General features: G+C 42.5%; 1 long non-coding RNA gene across 2 annotated transcripts in view; it reads left to right on the forward strand.

Annotated features, from left to right (window-relative positions):
- Positions 1 to 15,186, forward strand: part of LOC107968631 (uncharacterized) — a 29,614-nt gene extending 14,428 nt beyond the window's left edge. The window contains exons 2-4 of one of the 2 annotated variants that reach the window (XR_010151391.1): positions 686 to 817; positions 4,578 to 4,713; positions 14,712 to 15,186. This is a non-coding gene — a long non-coding RNA (uncharacterized LOC107968631). Of the gene's footprint in view, positions 1 to 685; positions 818 to 4,577; positions 4,850 to 14,711 lie in introns of those variants that run through there. The other variant, XR_001709978.4, reaches the window with a different exon arrangement.
- The last annotated feature ends 4,624 nt before the right edge of the window (positions 15,187 to 19,810 follow it).

Below are 19,810 nucleotides of genomic sequence, written 5' to 3' on the forward strand. Positions count from 1 at the left end.
TTTTTAAATTGGCTCTTGACCAAATCAGCTACAACTGTTCAGGATATTCAGTTACTGTATATGAATCATTTCATTTCCTGCTAGTAACCTACACATTGCAATTAACCTTCAAAACACAGAGTTTTACATTAAAGCCTGGGCGTGGTGGCTCATGCTTGTAATCCTAGTGCTTTGGGAGACCAAGATGGGAAGATTGCTTGAGGCCAGGAGTTCAGGACCAGCCTGAGAAGAATATTGAGACCCTGTCTCTACAAAAATAAAAATAAAGTTAACCAGGTTGGTGGTGTGCACCTGTAGTTCTAGCTACGCAGGAGGCTAAGGCAGGAAGATCACTTGAGTCCAGGGGCTCGAGGTTACAGTAGGCTCTGATCACGCCACTGTAGTCCAGTCTGGGTGACAGAGCAAGACTCTGTCTCTAAAACAAACAAACCCCATAGTTTTGTATTAAAAAATGAAAATCATAGGCAGTTTACACATACAATGTGAAAATACTCTAGGACATTTGAGGAAAAAATGAAAATCGCAATTAAAAAATATTCAGATCCCAATAGAGTGTGGTTTTCAAACTATACCACTTTTAAGTTATATAACAATTGGTCCTCTGTGATTGGTAAGTAAAGAGACTGTTTAAATGTCATACTTTTTTAGGTTTAAAAAAGTAATTATTTTGTTAATTACTCTCTAGGAGTGCTTGTTCCTACACTGTGTTAATACCCACTTGTCTCCATTATCATGAAGGATGTGTGCTCATAAAAATTTAATGAAGATCTGCCTGTCCATAAACCTCACAAAAACAGCTTTTTCTTATTCTATTCAGGTGAGGAAACAAAATTTTTAAAAAAATAATGAGCTCAACATTGCATAAATACGCTTGGTAATTTTGGAGGGTTGGGTGGGGTAAAGAGAAAGGGATGGTGAATGGTGAGGAAAATAAAAGAGAGAAACAGAAAGCCCATCCCACCACACCCACAAATGGATATAATGGGAGAATAAGAACTGCAGGACTGTGGATACCAAGAAACACCTTTGAGCACTGTGACAAGAACGCCTTTCCCTTCCTGACACTCTGACCTCCTGGCTTCGAGGATGAGTTATTCTTTGACTCTCCAACTCAGACAGGTTCATGTTCTTTTCACCATGGATTCCTGCAGGTCAATCCTCCGCACTCTGCAACAGTTCTTCCGAAAGACCCCTCCTTCACTGTGGTGTTGGCTTCTGCTTCCCGATAATGGCTCATTCTTATATCAATACATTTCTGTGTCACCCAGCGTCACCCCAAGCATACCACATATTCAGCTGCCTTCAGATGACTTTCAGTGGGATGCTCTGCCCTCACTGGAATATAAATGAATTAATATAAACCAAGCACCTACTATGTGCAAGCTGCCATGTGGGATGTATTTTAACCTTTTACATCATCAGAGTTAATTGGAGGAAATGCAGAACAGGATTGTCTCATAGAGAGGGAGCTGGGGGTGGACCCCACCTGGGCAGAGCATATGTGCATGGGACCCATTTACTGCTTTCATCACTTGCCTTCATGGGATGGAGCCACATCTGGATCCCATCACAATTATGAAAGGTGCAGGCTTCATGCTTGCTCCAAAGCTGAGCTCTGATTTCACAACCAGCTTGGAGAAGCAGGAGGCAAGTAAATACTTCCTGTTCCATTTGTAATCAACATGCACTTGACATCAATAAACTGGGATAATTACATTATCATTACCATCATTATTATTGGACAAATCAAGGAGACATTAATAGAGGTCTCCACAGAAGACTCTTGCGACAGATGGGACTAAATTGGAGCAGAGGGTCAGGGGATGCCATTTGTCTTTTTCCTTAGCCAAGTAGATGACAGAACTTTTTAAAGGCTCTTAAAAAGCTCTGGAGATTGAACCAATACAATAACAATCAATTGCTCTCATTGTTTTTTCCACATAAAAACAACAATATCTCTAGGCCTTGAAGACTTTCTGGAACTGTAGGATGTTAGAAGAGGAGGAGACCTTAGAGACCATCAGGTCCAAGCCTCCTCTGTCTGTCTTTGCTGTCGAGGAAATTAACTGAGCCCCCAGGGACTTTTCGGTGCATTAGCTTGTAGAAGAACTCAAACTAGAACTCTGGACTTGGCCTTTCCATTTCCTCCCTCACTGGCTAAGAAGACTTTAACCAGGCCACCCTCACCCTTAAAGGACAATTTCCTAACTGGGATTATACTTTTTAATGGCTCAAAATTCTTCACTTTGGTTCTTAGGCTTCTGTCTATAGTCCATTATCTGATGTAACATAAATATTTGGGAAACAGATACTCAGCCTTTACCTTGAAAACAGAATTGGGACTAGCGAACTTTACAGCAGATCAGTTCTACTGAAAATTCTTTAGATAGTATGGGTTGTTAGACTCTGGCAAGAATTGTGGAGAGGTTTTTCCTTTCTGACAAATCTATATATTGGGTATTTAATCTACTGTTTCTTGGGTGATTTCCCGGTCATGAGATGAAGAAGCTCAAGAGAGTGAAGGGATGGGGATGGAGAGAGGCATGCAGATTATTTTGTCTTCTCTAGTATTTTGTATGATATCTCACCTGTGATCCTGTTGTGTTTTTGGAATTTTTTCTCTGCATAGCGGATAAGTCACCTGTTCAATGGAGCTGCCCAGTACATCCATACACACACACACACACACACACACACACACACACACACCATCTCTTTTAGGCTTCTTCAACTTCTTTACTTTTTATTCCATCATCACAAATGTTCAAAGAGAAGCAAAACCACCTAGGATCTATATACTCAAAACAGTCTCTGGTGTCCCAAGGCACAGTTGGAAACCAGTACGTGGGATCATCCCTGGCTGTATCTTTAACACTTTGAGTCTTTGATTAATAAACACTGTTAATTGTAAAATTATTTAAATGATGATTTTTTAAAGCAAATATGAGTAATAAGCAAGTATGTCCCCAGAGGGACCACCCAAGTCACTTCTTTGGTGAGCATTTTAAAAGAAATATGAGTGTTATTTTGTAGCTGCAATAATCAAGCAGGTCAAAGTGACCCTTTTCAAAGGCAGCTTTTCTGTTCAGAAAAAGGGACAAAGGAAGTAGTCCAGGGTGGCTGCTCAAAAGAACTGGCTGGGCAAAAGGAGAGAAGTGTTCTGCTCCAAATTTGGATCTTGGGGTCATTTCATTCAATTGGCTCAACTTTTTCTTTCTTTCTTTCTTTCTTTCTTTCTTTCTTTCTTTCTTTCTTTCTCTTTCTTTCTCTTTCTTTCTTTCTTTCTTTCATTTTGTTTTGTTTTTTTGATACAGGGGCTTGCCCTTTACCCAGGTTGGAGTGCGAAGGCTGAATCATGGCTTTCTGCATCCTTAGCCTCCGGATGGTTCTCCAGGTGGTTCTCCCACCTCAGTTTCCCAGGGAGCTGGGACTATAGGCAGGCACCACCATGCCTGGCTAATGTTTTAGATTTTTTGTAGAGATGGAGTCTCCCATGTTGCCCAGGCTGGTCTTTAATTCCTGAACTCAAACGATCCTTCCATCTTGGCCTCCCAAAGTGTTGGTATTACAGGTATGAGCCACTGCGCCTGGCAACTCACCTTTCTTGTATGAGGCGACCTTCTGATTTTCCTCAACATCTTGCTGACTTATTATAAATAAGGGTTATTAATAAGAACTCTTCCTGGAGGAACAGCAGAATTATGTAATGTCTTCCCAAGTGGCCAGCTTCACATTGTAGCTCCCCTTCCTCCAATTCAGGGCAGAAACAAGAACTCTAACTGAATAATACTAACAGAATCTAACTATTTATTCAACCCAAATAAACTTGGCTTCAGGGCCTGCCAAGATTTTACAGTGCCAGAGGCAAGGAGGTAAGAAACCAGAAAGGAAAAGGATGAAAGAGATTTGTAAGATGTGGGCAAGCAAAGGAAGAAAATGGCGCACACAGCCAGTGAGCTTCCTGCCTCCCCAGACCTTATTTGTGAAATCTGAGCACCTGCTCCCCCAACACATTGAGCCAGGATACAAAACGGATGGAAAAGAAGAAAACTTCAAGCCATTTCCTGACTTCCCCAATGTGGTCCCACCTTTTAGCAGACTGTCCCCAAACCAGATAGGTGTGAACAAGATTTCCTTTACACTGTGTCTTGTTCCCCAGCCCTTGCTCCTTGAGTTCAGAGGGGCCACATACTGCAAAGGACCCCAAGAGGTCATTTGGTCGATCCCTCTGCCTTCAGGCAGCATGATGCCTGAAGATTGCAAACTTTGTTTTGAAATATTCTAGGCAGAAATTTTACAAAAACCCTGTTGGTGGTCTGTTTCCAAAATGTTTTCCACTCAGGATCAAGAAAGAAGAGATAATTTATTTAAAAAAAATACTGGTTTCTGTTGCTTCCCTATGCTCTTCTGTCTATTCTCTCCTGGATTTTCTCCCAGCCCTAAGAGACAGGCAGGGCAAGTAGGTTATCTTCATTACTTGGGGATTGGGGGATTAAACAGTTGGTCTAAGTCACTGAGCCTTGCCACATAGGTCTCGCTGCTTGTTGATCACTTAGTTCATTTCCTCCTCACTGCAGTACTGTCCCTGACCTCCTGGATTCTCAAAGGAGAGAAAGCACATCTCCATTTCACTGGGAGAGAACAGAGCTTCAAGAGTGATAATACCTTCCAGGAGCTTCTTACCTGGAGTAAGAAGCTTCAAGAGAAGAGTAGGTAAGTCCACTGCTTTGCAGTGAAGCAGCAGAGAACTTGAACACCAGCTGAGGTGGTACTTCTTGGGATTCAGTCTGGAATTGTGGAGAACAGAAAAGGAAGTGGACAGTGGCCATTGAGGAGACAGGTTAAGAGCATGAATAGGCTGGGTGTGGTGGCTCACGCCTGTAATCCCAGTACCCTAGGAGGCCAAAGCAGGAGGGTCACTTGAGCTTGTAAGTTCGAGACCAGCGTGGGCAACATAACAAAACCCAGTCTCTACAGAAACTACAAAAAATTAGCTGGGTGTGGTGGTGTGCTCCTGTAGTACCAGCTACTCAGGAGGCTGAGGTGGGAGGATCACTTGAGCCTGGGAGGTTGAGGCTGCAGTGAGTCATGATAGCGCCACTGCACTCCAGCCTGGGTGACAGAGAAAGACCGTACCCCACCGCCCTCCCACACACAAATTGCATGGATGCTGGAGGATCCAGGTTCATGGATTTAAAATATGTTTCTGTACTTACTAGCTGTGTGACCTTGGACAAGTTTTTCAACCTCTTTGTGCCTCAGAGTAAGATGGGAATAATAAGCGCCTTCCACATAGAATTGTTAGGAGGACTAAATTAATTGACATGTGTCAAAGCCCTTTGATCAATGCCTAATATAAAGCAAATGCTTGATTTCATGGATGAGAAAGTGGAAGACCAGGTCTTGAGATGACTTCTCAAGGTCCCACAACTGTAGACTAGCCTTAGTGACACAAGAGACCAGATCTTGTGACTCTCTGAACAATCATCTTTCTATGTCATCAAAGTACTGAGAAGTGAAAAGAAGGTTAAAATGCAGAAACAGTGAGTGTGGGGAACAAAAGCAAAAATATTTGCTGTGAAGGGATATGAATTTCCATAGTAGTTAAAAGATGTCTGGGAATGAAGAGAGGCTACTTGTTTAATTTTAAGATAGAAAGTTGTTTATGGGGTAAGAGGATGGAGACAGTGAAGGGGGTGAGGTTGAATAAAAATAGGGGGCAGGAAAGAAAAAAGAGGGACTCATTAGTGGAGCAAGTACCTGGAGAAAAAAGGAGGGTTTGTGCTATGGGACTCAGGCAGAGGGATTAGCCTTGGGTGTCAGAGGGACATTGCCTCCTTTGAGATCAACAAGAAAGAGGTAAAGGTGGTGTTGGATGCAGACAGCTTCTAGTTGGGAGTCAAGGGAGGCTACCTGAGAGTAGGGTCAAAGTCATCCACCAAGCAAGAGGGGTAAGGGTTGGCAGGGGGTTGGAGGAGAGCAGTGAAGATTTTCATTGGCTACAGTGGGAGTGGGACAGAGCATTACCCAGGAGATGAGGAGGTTTGCTGAGCAGAAGGGAAGGCTCATGCTACTTAGAGGCAGCCAGTGAGGAGTGATTTCCATCCAAGATAATGGAATTTTTTCTAGCATCACTTAGAAACCCAGGTTCAGGCTGGTTGGGGTAACCCAAAGTTGGAAGTTTTCAGGAAGGAGTACATAAGGAGGAGGTATAAAAGAAAAAAAGTTGAAGTTGCTGGTAAGAAGAATCTAGACTGAGAGAGGAAGAAATAGAGCCAGGAGGAGACTGATAGACAGGGAGAAATGGAGGAGTCAAGAAGCTGATGTCATGAAGAAGGTGAAGGACTGATGGTCCAAAGTGAGCATGTTGTGTTCAGACACTGAGATGCATGGGTTTGAGAATTTAGAGGTGGAGCATTTCACACTGGGAGATGATAAAGTCTCCAGTGTGGCCTCATAACTGGGTGGCTAAAGAGGAGTGTAATGTGAGACCAACAATTTACCCACAGATCATTCTTTGGGAAACTGGGGGTTCTACCCAGATCCCACTTAGTGTGGGGAGTATAGTGGTCTTACTTCTTACTCTTCTCTTGTGATCATAATTAAAATTCAAATTTCTATCATTAATGTTGTCATGGGGGTCCTATGACAGATGCTGACAGTCAATACAACCTTTGCAAATATGATTTTCTTGGACCTACTCTGCATTGGTGGGTTGATTCAGGCCTAATCCAACCCTTCCAGAGTAGGTGCTGCCCAGATTCCCATTTCTAGCAAAGGTACTAAGAGGGTTTTTTTTTGGAGGGAGCAGTGCTGGGGTGGTTTCCTTGATTCTAATCTTGAAATCGTAAGGGTTTGTATCAAAGAATCATAGCATCTCCTAATAATTATTTAAGTATTACATGTAAATTAATCTAAACTTTTTTTGAATCCAGTTGTGTTTTCAGCAAGTACTCTATACCTCTGGGGTAATATATTACCTAGATTTTTATCATCTACTAGTAAAGTAATAGTTTATTTTACTTGCACTAATTTGTCTCTTTCAAGCTTCAAAAGATATTGTTAACTTTAGAAGTTTGGATTCACACATTTCATGATTTTACAGACTGTTTTTCCCTAGCCTTCAACTTTGCAGAGTTGAGAACCAATATTTTTGTTTGTTCACATCCAGCCCAGCTTCTTTCATCATATGTCCTTCTCTGAGATTGTTGTTAGGATAGTGATGACAATGACTTTATAATTTGCTTTACAGCTTTCAAATTATTTTATTATGATTCATCTTATTTGAGCCCCACTGTAATCCTAAGAGTTAGGAAGAGCATCTTTCTCATTGTACAGATCAGAGAGAGGTGAGGTGACTTTCCCAAGAATATACTTATGACTCAAAATTCTGTACTCTCCCTGTACCCCAAGTACTATAGCACTGTAGTTAGGAGCACTAACTTGGAACTTCTATAGACTTGGAAATATTATTTAAGTTCTACAAGTCTGAATATTCTCATCAATAAAATTAGGAGAGAAGTTTGTATCCTTGAAAGGCTTATGTGGATTAAATGAGATAATATCTAGGAATGCTCAGTCTATCACAGCTACAATTCCAAATCCTTTATGCCTTTCTTAAGAAAACAGAAACAAAATTCCTGGTCATTTTCCTGAGTTACAACAGAGACTTTGACATTCATAATTTATTATAGTTTAGAAAATTCTTTCATTATTTCATTACTTAATACTTTGCCAGGCTTAGGCTCATTTGTACATTTTCTGCCTCCTCACATGTCACTACAACAGCCCAACAACAGCAGAAAATACATTCTTCTTAAGTGCACGTGGAACTTTTACCGAGAGAGACTGCAATCTGGGCCATTAAACAAATTTCAATAAATTTTAAAGGATTACAGTTCTACAGAGTTTGTTCTCTGATTCCAATGAAATTAATCAGAAATAACAAATATCTGAAAAAATCCCTAAATATTTGGAAACTATAAATAACACACTTCTGAATAATCCATGGGTCCATAGATGAAAGAAGAAATTAAAAGAGAAATTAGCATTTCAACTGTATGGAAATGAAAACACAGCATATCAAAATTAGTGGGATGTAGCTAAATCAGTGCTTAGAGGGAAATTTGTATGCTAATATTATAAGCTATTATTCATATATTAGAAAACCTCAAATAAATGACCTAAGCTTCTATACTAGAAAACCAGGGAGAAAAAGGGCAAACAATAGTAAAGATAAGAGGAGAAATCAATGAAATAGAAAAGAGAAAAAACATAGAGGAAACCAATGAAACGAAAGTTGGTTCTTTGAGAAGATCAATAAAAGTAACAAACCTTTACCCAGACTAATTAAAAGAAAAAAATGGTAACACAAATTAAGATTACTAGGAATAAATATGGCATGGTAACTTCAAGGTCCAATGACATTAAACAATAATAAAATATTTTGAACAAAATTATGCCAATATATTTGAAAACTTTGATAAAATGGACAAATTCCTTGAAGAACACTACAACCAAAGCTTACTTAAGAAGAAATAGAAAACTTGAAGATCTATGTATGTAAAAGAAATGGAATTTGTAGTTCTAAACCTTCCTACCACAAAAACAAACACATCAAAGCCCAGAAGGATTTACTGTGGAATTCCACTAAACATATAGGAAAAAACTAGTACAAATTCTATATAAATTTTTTGAGAAAATTGAAGAGGAGGGAGCATTTTCCAATTCAATGTATGAGACCACGATTACTCTGATATGAAAACTGAAAAAAAGACATTACAGAACTACATTACTCTCATTAACATGGATGTAAAATCCTTAATATTTTAAAACTGAGGTTTATTTCAGGAATGCAAGGTAATCCAAAAATCAACGTAATTATTAACAGGGTAAAAAAGACCATATAATCATCTCCATAGACCCCAAAAATTGACAAATACATAATTTATTATAAAAACTACCAATAAACTAGGAATCAAAAATAATTTCCTCCTTCTAATAAAAGCTGTCTATGGAAAACCAATAGCTAACATCTGACTTTAAGGGTGAAAGACTGAATGCTTATTAAAAATAAGGTAGGTATGTCTGCTTTGAACACTCTTATTCAAATTCTACTGAAGGTGCAATAAGATAAGAAGTTAAACAGATAGAAAACTGTATTTTCAGAAAATATAATAATTTGTTTAGAAGATGCTACAGAAACTTTTAAAAACCAGGAGACTAATAAGTGAGTTTGTAATATCACTAAAATACATAAAATATATAGATGTAAATCTTAAAAAATATATGTAATATCTGTATGTACAAGCATGCAAAAAGCTACAAAACACACAAAAAACTAAAATGCTGATAAAAGAAATCAAAGACTACCCAAATAAATGGAGAGATACAGGATGTTCATGGATTAGAAAACTCCCTATTGTTAAGATGATCATTTACTCCAGATAGATCTATAGGCTTCATGTAATTTGCATCAAAATCTATATCAGTAAATTTTTTTGTGTGTGGAAATAAACAAGTTTATTCAATATTTTTTATAGAAAGGCAAAGGAACTAGAATAGCCACAACAATTTTTTAAAGGAGAAATAAAGTTGAATATTTACTTTAAACTGATTTCAAGACATTTTATAAAGTTACAATAATCAAGATATTATGGTATTGATGGAAGAACAGACATATAGACCAATAAAACAAAATAGACCCATACATTTACATAAATTGATTTTTTAAGGGTGCAAAGGTAATTTAAAGGGGAAAAGGCAATTTAATGTTTCAAATAAATGGTACTGTACAAACTAATAACCACATAAAAATGAAGCTAGATCATATCTTGTGACATAAAAATTAACTCATAGTTGATAATGGACAGTGTAACAGCTAAAACTATAAAACTTTTAGAAGAAAAATTAGGGGAAAATCTTTGCTAACTTGAATTTTCTAGATACAACACCAAGAAGCATGATCCAGCTAAGAAAAAAAATGATAAATTGGACTTAATCAAAATAAACTTTTGCTCTTTGAAAGACACTGTCAGAAGATTGTGTCAAGTCATGGATTGGTAGAAAATATTGGCAAGTCGTATGTCTGATTAAAGGACTTAAATCCACACAAAGAATTCACAAAAGTTAATTAAAAAATAATAAAGTTGGGGGAAAGATTTGACAGATATTTTACCTACCAGATATACAGGTGGCAATAAGTATATAAAAAGATGCTCAACATCATAAATCATCTGGGAAATGGAAGTTAAAACCATGATGTGATACAATCACCTACTATCAGAGAGGCTAACAACAATGACAAAAACTACTTCTGGCAAAGATGCCGGGTAACTGAAATTCTCATACGTTTCTGATAGAAATATAAAATGGTTCAGCCACTTTGGAAGACAGTTTGGCAATTTCTTAAAATGTTAAATGCATACTTATGCTACCCAGAAATATTTCTCATGGATATTTATCCAAGTGAAATGATACAGTAGCCTGTACACAAATGTTTATAGCAGCTTTATAGTTAATTGCCAAAAACTGAAACCTAATTTCCTTCAACTGATGAAGGAGTAGGCAATTTGTGGTAAGTCCATGCAAAGGAACACGACTTCCTGAGTCAGTCAAAGGAATATACTACTGATACAACAAAATGGATGGATCTCAGGTGTGTTACGCTGAGCCAGACAAATGATACATATTATATGATTCCATTAATGGAAATAGATCAGTGGTTTAAGGACAGGAAACAAATCAGTGGTTGCCAGGGGCTGAGGAGTGGGGAGAAGTCCACTACAATAGGGCATGAAGAATCATTGAGGATATAGAATCTTTCTATATCTGAATTGTGATGGTAGTTATACAACTGTATGTATTTGTCAAAACTCACAAAACTGTGCACTAAAGAGGGTTAAGGTGTGTATATTATACCTTATTTAAAAAAAAAAATCAGAGAGGTTAAGTGGACCAAGGTCCACAATTATTGAGTGGTGAAATTGTTCTGACTCCAGTGTTTGTATTCTTAAATACCATGGCAGAGGCAGTGGCATTCACATGCCCAATCCCCCATTCTTTCCCCTGTTATGATGCCTAGAGAGACTGTGTATATTCCATATGATCCCATCACAAAAGAGCAGAGCTTCTGTTAACCTGAGTTCCTGAATGTCTATGTAAAACAGTGGCCCCACCAACCCATATGGGACAAAGAGCATGTATGGAACATAAACTTTTGCATGTTAAGCTGCTTAGGTTGTGGGGCTATTTGTTACTAGAGCATAACGTATCCTGTTCTGACTGATAAAACCGCTAAACTGCACTCCCCAGTTGCTTCCTTTTGCAAGACCTGAGAATCTCCACAAGAGTGTTAGGTTAAAACTCTGGAACAGAAGAGGGAAGAAAATTGTTGAGGGTCTTCAATTCCTGATTTGAAAGTACAGGCTTCACTGAGTTAGTGATTGGGACTCCCATATAGCTGGACATCATGGATTCATTCTTAAACAGCCGTGAAAAAGTAGTGGCCCAGTTGCTAAGCTCTGCTGACTGTGGGACTTGGCTTTTTATGACTCTGCCCAGGAGCCATTTTCCTTGATATTGAAAAGCTAAGTTCCTCACTGGCAATCTCTCCAACAGCTGAGCCCTTTGGGCAACAAGAGCATCTGGAGCCTTCTTGTTTGAGACCCAGTGCCCTGGCTGGCTCCTGCACTTGCAGACAATGTTTTCCTGTTGAGGTTGCAATGTTCTGTGGAAAATGTGAAGCAGAAATTGTTGTGATAAGCCTGGAGCTGAGGGGCCTCTGGGGAGCAGCCCTGGTGAGTTGGGTCACCTCATTTCATGAGGGCCAGCCCTCGGGGAGGCTCCACAGGCTTAATTAAAGCCAGCAGGAGCCTGTTTGAAACAAGGGGAGTAAAAGAGTGAGGGCAGCAAAGAGCAGGCTAAGCCAAACCCACCTCCTCCCATTCTGGGAGTCCTACAAGCTTGAGCTCAGTCATAACCAGTACACACGATGAGTGAGGGGCAGCACAAGGAACACAGTGGATAAAGACCAGGAAGGCAAATAAGGGGGTCTGGGCAGGAAGGCAAGGAGGCAGACCCTGGGGAATCTCATCTCTTCTTCTGGAAACTGTTTCCAGTGCAGAGCTGCTAGTAGTCATCTGGGTAACCAGCTGGGGTATATGGGTCAGGGGACACAGGAATGCCAAACAGAAGTGCTTATAAAAGGAACTTTTAAAGTGAGACACAGCTACCTTACTTTTTTTTTTGAGACAGAGTTTCACTCTTGTCGCCCAGGCTGGAGTCCAATGGTGCAATCTCAGCTCACTGCAACCTCCGTCTCCTGGGTTCAAGTGATTTTCCTGCCTCAGCCTCCCAAGTAGCTGAGATTACAGGTGCCCACCACCATGCCCATCTAGTTTTTGTATTTTTTTTAGTAGAGATGGTGCTCGAGCTCCCGACCTCAGGTGATCCACCTGCCTTGGCCTTCCAAAGTGCTGGGATTACAGGTGTGAGCCATCGTGCTCGCCCAGCTACCTGACCTCTTTTTGGAAGGTTTACTCACTTGCCCCAGCCCAAATAAGCCTTTTCCTCCTGCAGGAGTGTCTTTTTTATCTGCACTGTTCATTGACCCCTGCATAGGTAAGTGTGTGGGCAAAAGAGCCCTGTCTTCTATCTTTGTGTAGCCCTAACCATGGCTGCTCTGGGCCTCATGTACCGACCTGGCAGGTGCTGCCTCTGGTTTCTGGGGCTATCTGCCTTATAACATGCTTTGGGCTGGAGCAGAATGGACAAAGAAGTGATGTGTTGCTTGTATTTTTCATCTTTTTCATTTCATAGCCATGTACTTTGGGACTGCTTTTGAGAGGACTTGGTTTCTAGACCAGCAGAAATGATTAAGAGGTTGAAAACAGGCCTGAATTGACTGTGTACATTTATACAGCACTGGAGAGTTTGAAAAACCCTTTCACATACCTTGTCTCATTTTCACTCTAGTCACCAGGCACTCATTAGAACAGGAATTCTTATCCCCATGTTAGATGAAGGAAGGGAGACCCAAGAAAAGTGAAATCACTCACTAAAGTCACAGGGCTAGACCCAGGTTCTGTCTGTGTTTCCAAACTGCTTGAAGGTAACTTGGCTGTTGTCTTTGAGTTGAGGCAGCACTATCAGTGGAGAGGATTCCCGAAACTTCCCCATCACTTCAACCAGGAAAGTTCTATTTTTTCTGTCATATATGAGTAATTAGTAAAAAGTAATTCTCTTGCTTTAAAAAATTGTTGAAAATAGCTGCAAAATGTTTAGAGATCACTTTTCTAACTTTTCAGATGAGTAAACAGAGACTCAAAGAGGTAAGTTGATTTGCCCAAGTTCAGACCGAATACAGGGCCGTGGTGGGGCCAGAACCCATTTCTCTTGCTTCCAAATCAGCTCTTTCTTTGTTACCCAAATCTGTTGTTGAGCCAGAGTTTTGCAGTGTGTCTCTCCTCCTTCCTAAGCCGAGACATTGTTATCCTTTTTTGCTAGGGTCTAAAAAGGATCTCAGAATTTAGAGTAGGAAGGAGCCCAGTCCAAAGAATAAAGTCTTACATTTCACCAAGGAACACGAGGCCAGGGAGAAATGACTATTCCTACATTACAGGGGAAGTTAGAAGCAGACATAGGATGTATCCAGAGCCCCTGGGTTTCCAGGGCAGCAGTCTTCCATTCTCTTGTGAGTATGTTCCCTCCACAGCTCCTTGAACTGTCTTCCTCAGCTTAGCCCCCAGCCTAGGCTGATCCTAACTTCCTACCTCGAGAAATTCCTGACTCTTTGCTCACTGACATCCTCCCTTGCCCTGGGACAACTCATCCCTTAGAAGCAAGTGTCCTCCTTTCTAATCCACCTGCTTCTCAGCAGCAGTGTTTTTCCTTCTCTGTCCCTGCTCCAGCACTTGGTTGAAAATCACTGAAGTTAAGACTGTGTCCAAAAGGAAAAGGATCATAATCTTTTACAGAGTAGAAATGGGCGGGGAGGGGATGGAGGTGAGGAAGGGAGGTGTCCTTCTGGCCAGTTCTGTAACTCTAAAAAAATTTCACCATTTATCCACAAGAGTCCTTCACATCATCACATTGGTGGCACAGGCCTTGGAAGCAGTCTCCCTGGGGCAGTTCCGGCTCAATCATCAAGACAGGGCAGTGGTGGCTGCACGCTTTCCTCCTGCCTAATGCCCGTCTTAGAGGCTCTCATTGAGCTTGGTGACTCCCCACCCCAACACATGCCTGCAGCACCAGGAACCCTGCTTTGCATGTAGTGCTAGATATTTGCTTAATATTTATTATAATGACTATTTAATCATCTCCCTTCCCAGATGTTTGGCTTTTCCTGACATCTTCTTCCACAGCACCGTTTCAGCTTTGCCTTTCTGGGTTGTCATTTTCTGTTTTTATCTCCTTTCAGAAAATTATCAGATGAAAATACCCCACTAGAGCTCAGAATTTAGCTTTGACCTACAGCGAGAGCCAGCTAAACGCATCTGGTTACCTCCCCATTTTTGAGATGATTCTTCAGGCATAAGAGGGTTACTAATGACGGTTGTATTTATTAATATATTTATAATTATATATTAGAGATATGGTTACATAAGATATTGCATGATATATAGTGTTTTATACTATATAATGTTAAATGTTATTATAATTAATATTAGTTGAGTAATTAAATAATTAACACACCTTGTATACTTGTGCAGGACCAAATCTCAAGGGATACAGAGAAGGAGCCAGAACAACATATTTCATTAGTTAGTAGAATGAAAACTAAATCCCAAATGTATTTTTCAAAATATTCTAGACTCCTTAGAACTCGGCCTCACTCAGTCTGCTGAACTCAGTTTTCTGAACTGAAATGTACTAGCTCCTAACAAGCCGTAAAAGTACTTAATGGTTATCAACAGGATGCTGTTTCCTGGCCAAACCAAATAGACACCTGGGTTTGACGGTCTGGGTTGAGCTGGAAACATCCAGTGTGTGAGTTCTGCAAGCATTCTAGATTTGGAAAATGCCCGCGATGTCTAAGGTTGGAAGGAAGGACCAGCGGAGGTTTCTGCCACTCATGTCACTCCTTTTATGAGCCTTCGTTTACTCACCTGTGACAGGATTGTGTAAGGGAGTTGTGAGAAACAATTAGAGAAACATTGCAAAGTGTTTGCATGAACAAATTCATCTGAAAAACCACTTGAATGGGTCTCTGGGGAACAACAAACAGACTTTTACAAGTTCACAGTTACTTAGCTAAGATCAGGTGATGAGATTTTATTTCAGGAAAAAGAAAACACCATGTGCTAGCAGAGTTGCTCATGCTTGGGCCGGGTGAGGACCGACTGGGGGAGAGGGAGGTGAAGGCTGCCCTGGGTTGGCCCCAGCCCTGGGGAGGAGCATTCACCCTTTCCAGTCACATGCCGGCAGTGTCTTCACCAACACCCTGGGTCCTGCCATCTCCCTTCCCAGATGTTTGGCCTTTCCCGACATCTTCCATAGCACCCTTTCAGCTTTATGTCTTCTTCCTGGGTTTTCATTTTCTCTGTTTTTATATTTCCTTTTAGAAAATTATCAGATGAAAATACCACACGAGAGCTCAGAATTTAGCTTTGGCCTACAGTGAGAGCCAGCTAAATGCATCTGGTTACCTCTCATTTTTGAGATGATTGTTCAGGAATAAGAGGGTCATATGGCCCGTTAGGCAATTTTTTTTCCTTCCCTCTCCTTACTTACTTCTCCCCCTCCCCACCTCTCTCTCTCTCTCTCTCTTTTTCTCTTTCTCCCTTTTTTTTTTTTTTTTTTAAATGCTTTCCAGGATTCTTGGCTCTGGGAATAAGGTTGCTCACCTTACAGGTACAGATAATCTATGTGGTGGTATAAGTGGCTTTGTCAATCCCAGCAGCTCAGAGGGAAATATCAATGATGCTTCATCTCAAAAGTGATACTGACGGCTCTAGACCTAAAAAGTCCTAGCTTTAAACCTCTGGGAAATTAAATAGGCCTTCTGGGCCTTCATTCCTACCTCAAGTCACTGCAGTTCAGAGGGTCCGTCTGGGAGGCTGGAGGTGAGCGAATTCCCTCCCATCCGCCTTGCCCAGGCTGTGGCCTTGCTCCTCCTCCATGATTTTCAGTCATAGCAGAGATCAGCTGAGGGCAGGAGATCCAAGGTTGGACTGACTACACAGTTATTGCTGTATTATTTTGGCTCATCACTGAAATTCTCTGGGCCTAAGTGTATGCATAGACATGAAAGGCTTGGACTGGATCGATAGATTTCAAATTTTTGCTACTTTTATTTTTTCAGCAGTGTAATCCTGTCTCAACATCTTGCATAAGAACTCATTCTAGGAAAAAGATAAAGATGGAGCTACCCTGGCTGAAGGGGGTTGGTTGGAGGGCTTGCTCATCCAACACCTCCTCGGTATCCTGGACACCGGGTGAGGACCCAGGAAGGAGAGGCCGGCTCGGGCTCCTTCCAGTTCTGGTAGCCTAGGATTCTCGAGCCACAGCCCTCGGCTCTAATCGAGGATGCCAGCGTGGAGTGAGGAGCCACAGCATCGCCAGCTCTCCCTACTGACCCAGCATCCCTGCCGGCCTGCCGTGTTCCACAGGGGTTGCAAACAGGATTCTTTGATTCTGGCATAGAGTTATGTAAGAGCTGGGCCAGCCCATTCCCTGCCGTGGCCAGTGTTGCCTTCCTTGGCCTTGGCCTCCTTGTTTTTGTGATCCTGGCAGATGTGAAGGCTGATGTGTGGGACCTGGGGTGGTGGTGGGGGAGCTGGTGACCTCACAGGGGAGGAGATCAAAGGAGGGTGAGCTCATCTGACCCAGGCTGCAGAGAGTCAGGGGCTGGGACAGCTGCGAGAACAGAGGGAGGGCACCGGTGACTCCAGGCAGGGAGGACAAAGCCCCCGGAGCCTTCTTCCAGTTTCAAGTGGCACCTGTTTCCCCTCACAGTCATTTCTGTGGTGGGCAGTTAGAGGGGGGTGGTGGTAGAATTATTTGTTTTATTCTTTTTAATGGATTCCTTTTCCTGGACTTCTCTCCCACTCGCTCAGCCTGTATAGGAATTTTTTGGTTGTTCAACGCACCCTCTTTCCCGTCACACTGTACCTCATTCTCACATTCCACCCGGGGCCCAGGTTCGTGGAGCCCAGCTGCCCGGTTAACCTGGGTGAGATATTAAACTCCACCCGCCCTCGGAGTGACCCGTCATCATCCCTGAGCCACGGGTTCTCTCCCTGGTGAAACTGAGGTGATAACAGTTCTCATGGTATTTTCAATTAAAAATTCCTGAAATGTTTCCAACATCAGCCAGCCAGAAAGGAGGGTGATAGAGAACAAATGGTGACAGGGGAGAAGGAAAGCATGGAGGGGAGGGGAGAGGGCTGGGAGGGGTGGACTGTGGGAGGGGACGAGTGGGCTGGAGGAAGGGGAGGATGGATCTGGAAGTCAGGGAGGCGGCCACTGAGACCTGAAACCCAAAAGATGCCAAGGGAAGATGAAGGAAGGGCATGGATGAAGCTGCTAAAGTAGAATGGGGAGGCCTCGGAGAGAAGGTGCAACCTGCATGTGGAAATGTGAAACAGCAAAACACAAAGTGCTCGGGCTCTGGGTCAAAAAAGTACAACAGGTCGAGTGCGTTGGCTCATACCTGTAATCCCAGCACTTTGGGAGACTGAGGCAGGCAGATCACTAAGTCAAGAGATTGAGACCATCCTGGCTAACATGGTGAAACCACATCTCTACTAAAAGTACAAAAAATAACAGGGCATGGTGGCGCATTCCTGTAGTCCCAGCTACTCAGGAAGCTCAGGCAGGAGAATTGCTTAAACCTGGGGGATGGAGGTTGCAGTGAGCCAAGATCGCGCCACTGCACTCCAGCCTGGTGACAGAGTGAGTCTCCGTCTCAAAACAACAACAACAACAACAAAACAACAAGAAAACCACAACAAAGTAAGCTGGTTCTTATTTGGCATTCGTTAGACAATTTTAATATAATGCCCTTAACTATTCATCCTATTCTTTATCATACCAGAAGGCCCATCCCCAGAATGTACCTGAGGTCACAGAGATCTAAACCTTTTAAGGAAGGAGGACTTAGTCTTCTGTTGGCTTTTGAGCAATGGTAGAGAACTAAGCCCAACCCTGACCCCCAAGCCAGGTACTTGGCAAGTGTATTTTGCTGAAACCGACATGGTCACCATCCTGTTGGGGAGGGGGATCCACAGGCAAAGATAAACATGAGAGGGACGAGGAAGGGCCGTTATGCCACATTCCCAAACATGCCACTTCAGAGGGCCTGCCGAGGAGGAAATGAGAACCATACCTTTCACAAGCAAAAGAGCAGCCATGAGTCCCACGGGCACCCACTTCCACATCAGGCTGTGCAGAGGAGGGGAGTCACTAAGATCAATGGGGACCGCTGTCACCAGGAAGCTGCTTGTGGGATTCTCTTGAGGAATAGCCACATAAATCGTTTCCACCAAAGAGTATGGGACCTGACCGCTCCCCTTCGCCTTGTATCTGATCCTCCTCCACTGTCCCAGAGCCCAGACAGTGGCGCCACACACTATCCAGTTTGTGCAAGTCAGAAACCTACTCCTCCCAGCTGCCATGATGATTCATCACTGCTGGGCGATGGAAGAGGAAGCTGCTTCCTCTCTCCACGTCCTCTGCCACCTCCCAGCTCAGGCATCATCTCCTCTCACCTGGGTACAGCGACAACTTCCTGTTGGCCTCCCTGTGCCTGTTCGTGCTCCCTATAATCCATTCTTCACTCAGAGCCAAGATGATCTGAAAATGCAGATCAGATTGTGGCTTTCACTGCTTAGACCCTGCTGATGGCTTCTCATTAACCTTGAATGGAGTTCAGTGGATTGAGCAAGGACTGAAACAGCCACCTGATTGATCTCCATAACCTTTGGAGCCCCATCCTGCAATTCCCCCACTTACTCTGTCTGAGCCATCTGGTCATCTTTCTATCTTATGAACACAAAATTCCCTTCTGCTACATGGCCTTAGCGCCTGTAACCTGGAACAGGTCCCTCCTTTCTGTGGCACAGCGATTCTCCCTTAGAACCTGCCAAAGAAAGGGAAATATCAAAGGAAGGGGCCATATAGTCTGCTCAGCTTCCAGGGTCCGCTGCGGGTCTGCAGTCTTCACCCTCCATAATAATTGCAGGATGTAACCCAAGGTGGTTATACTGGGGAATCAGGGATCCTTGGAAATCTCCTAGTAGCTCCAATACCTCCTGACCACCATGTCTGCTTGCCACACACAGTTCACATGCTGCGTGAAAATTAGTTGTGAGCAGTTGTTTTCCTGAAGGTTCAAGGGAACATCCCAAAACTGTACCCAATGGAAGAACAAGGAGTTCTAACTTATCAGGCTAACTTGCCCCGTGGGCAGAAGTGAGGGTTGGGTTGTAGGGCTTCACATTGGTCTTTGAATGGATGGTCCCCACCCCTTCAACCCTTGCTCCCTCCCCAAGCTTCTTTGTGACCCACTTTCAGGCCCCTCTTTCAACTCCCAACATCCAAAGCCCAGCCCCCACTCCTCAGGACCCTCACCCCCTTAACCACAAACCAGAGCCCTGGTCCTGCCCACTGTGCCTCCCTGGATATTCACAGATGCTAATGGGCTATTCCTCTGCTGCTTCTCTCTCAGAGGGGCAGTGAGCAGCTCTACCTCACAGCCAGTAACTATGGTTGCTTCATCTGAAATTTGGTCTCTGTTCTCTGAGGGATGCCTGTCACTAGTTTCCTTTTGAGTTACCTAGGGGAATGTGCCACTGTACAAATTTTATCT

The sequence above is a fragment of the Pan troglodytes genome, chromosome 16 (genome assembly GCF_028858775.2).
Source record: "Pan troglodytes isolate AG18354 chromosome 16, NHGRI_mPanTro3-v2.0_pri, whole genome shotgun sequence".
Classification (NCBI taxonomy): Eukaryota; Metazoa; Chordata; class Mammalia; order Primates; family Hominidae; genus Pan; species Pan troglodytes.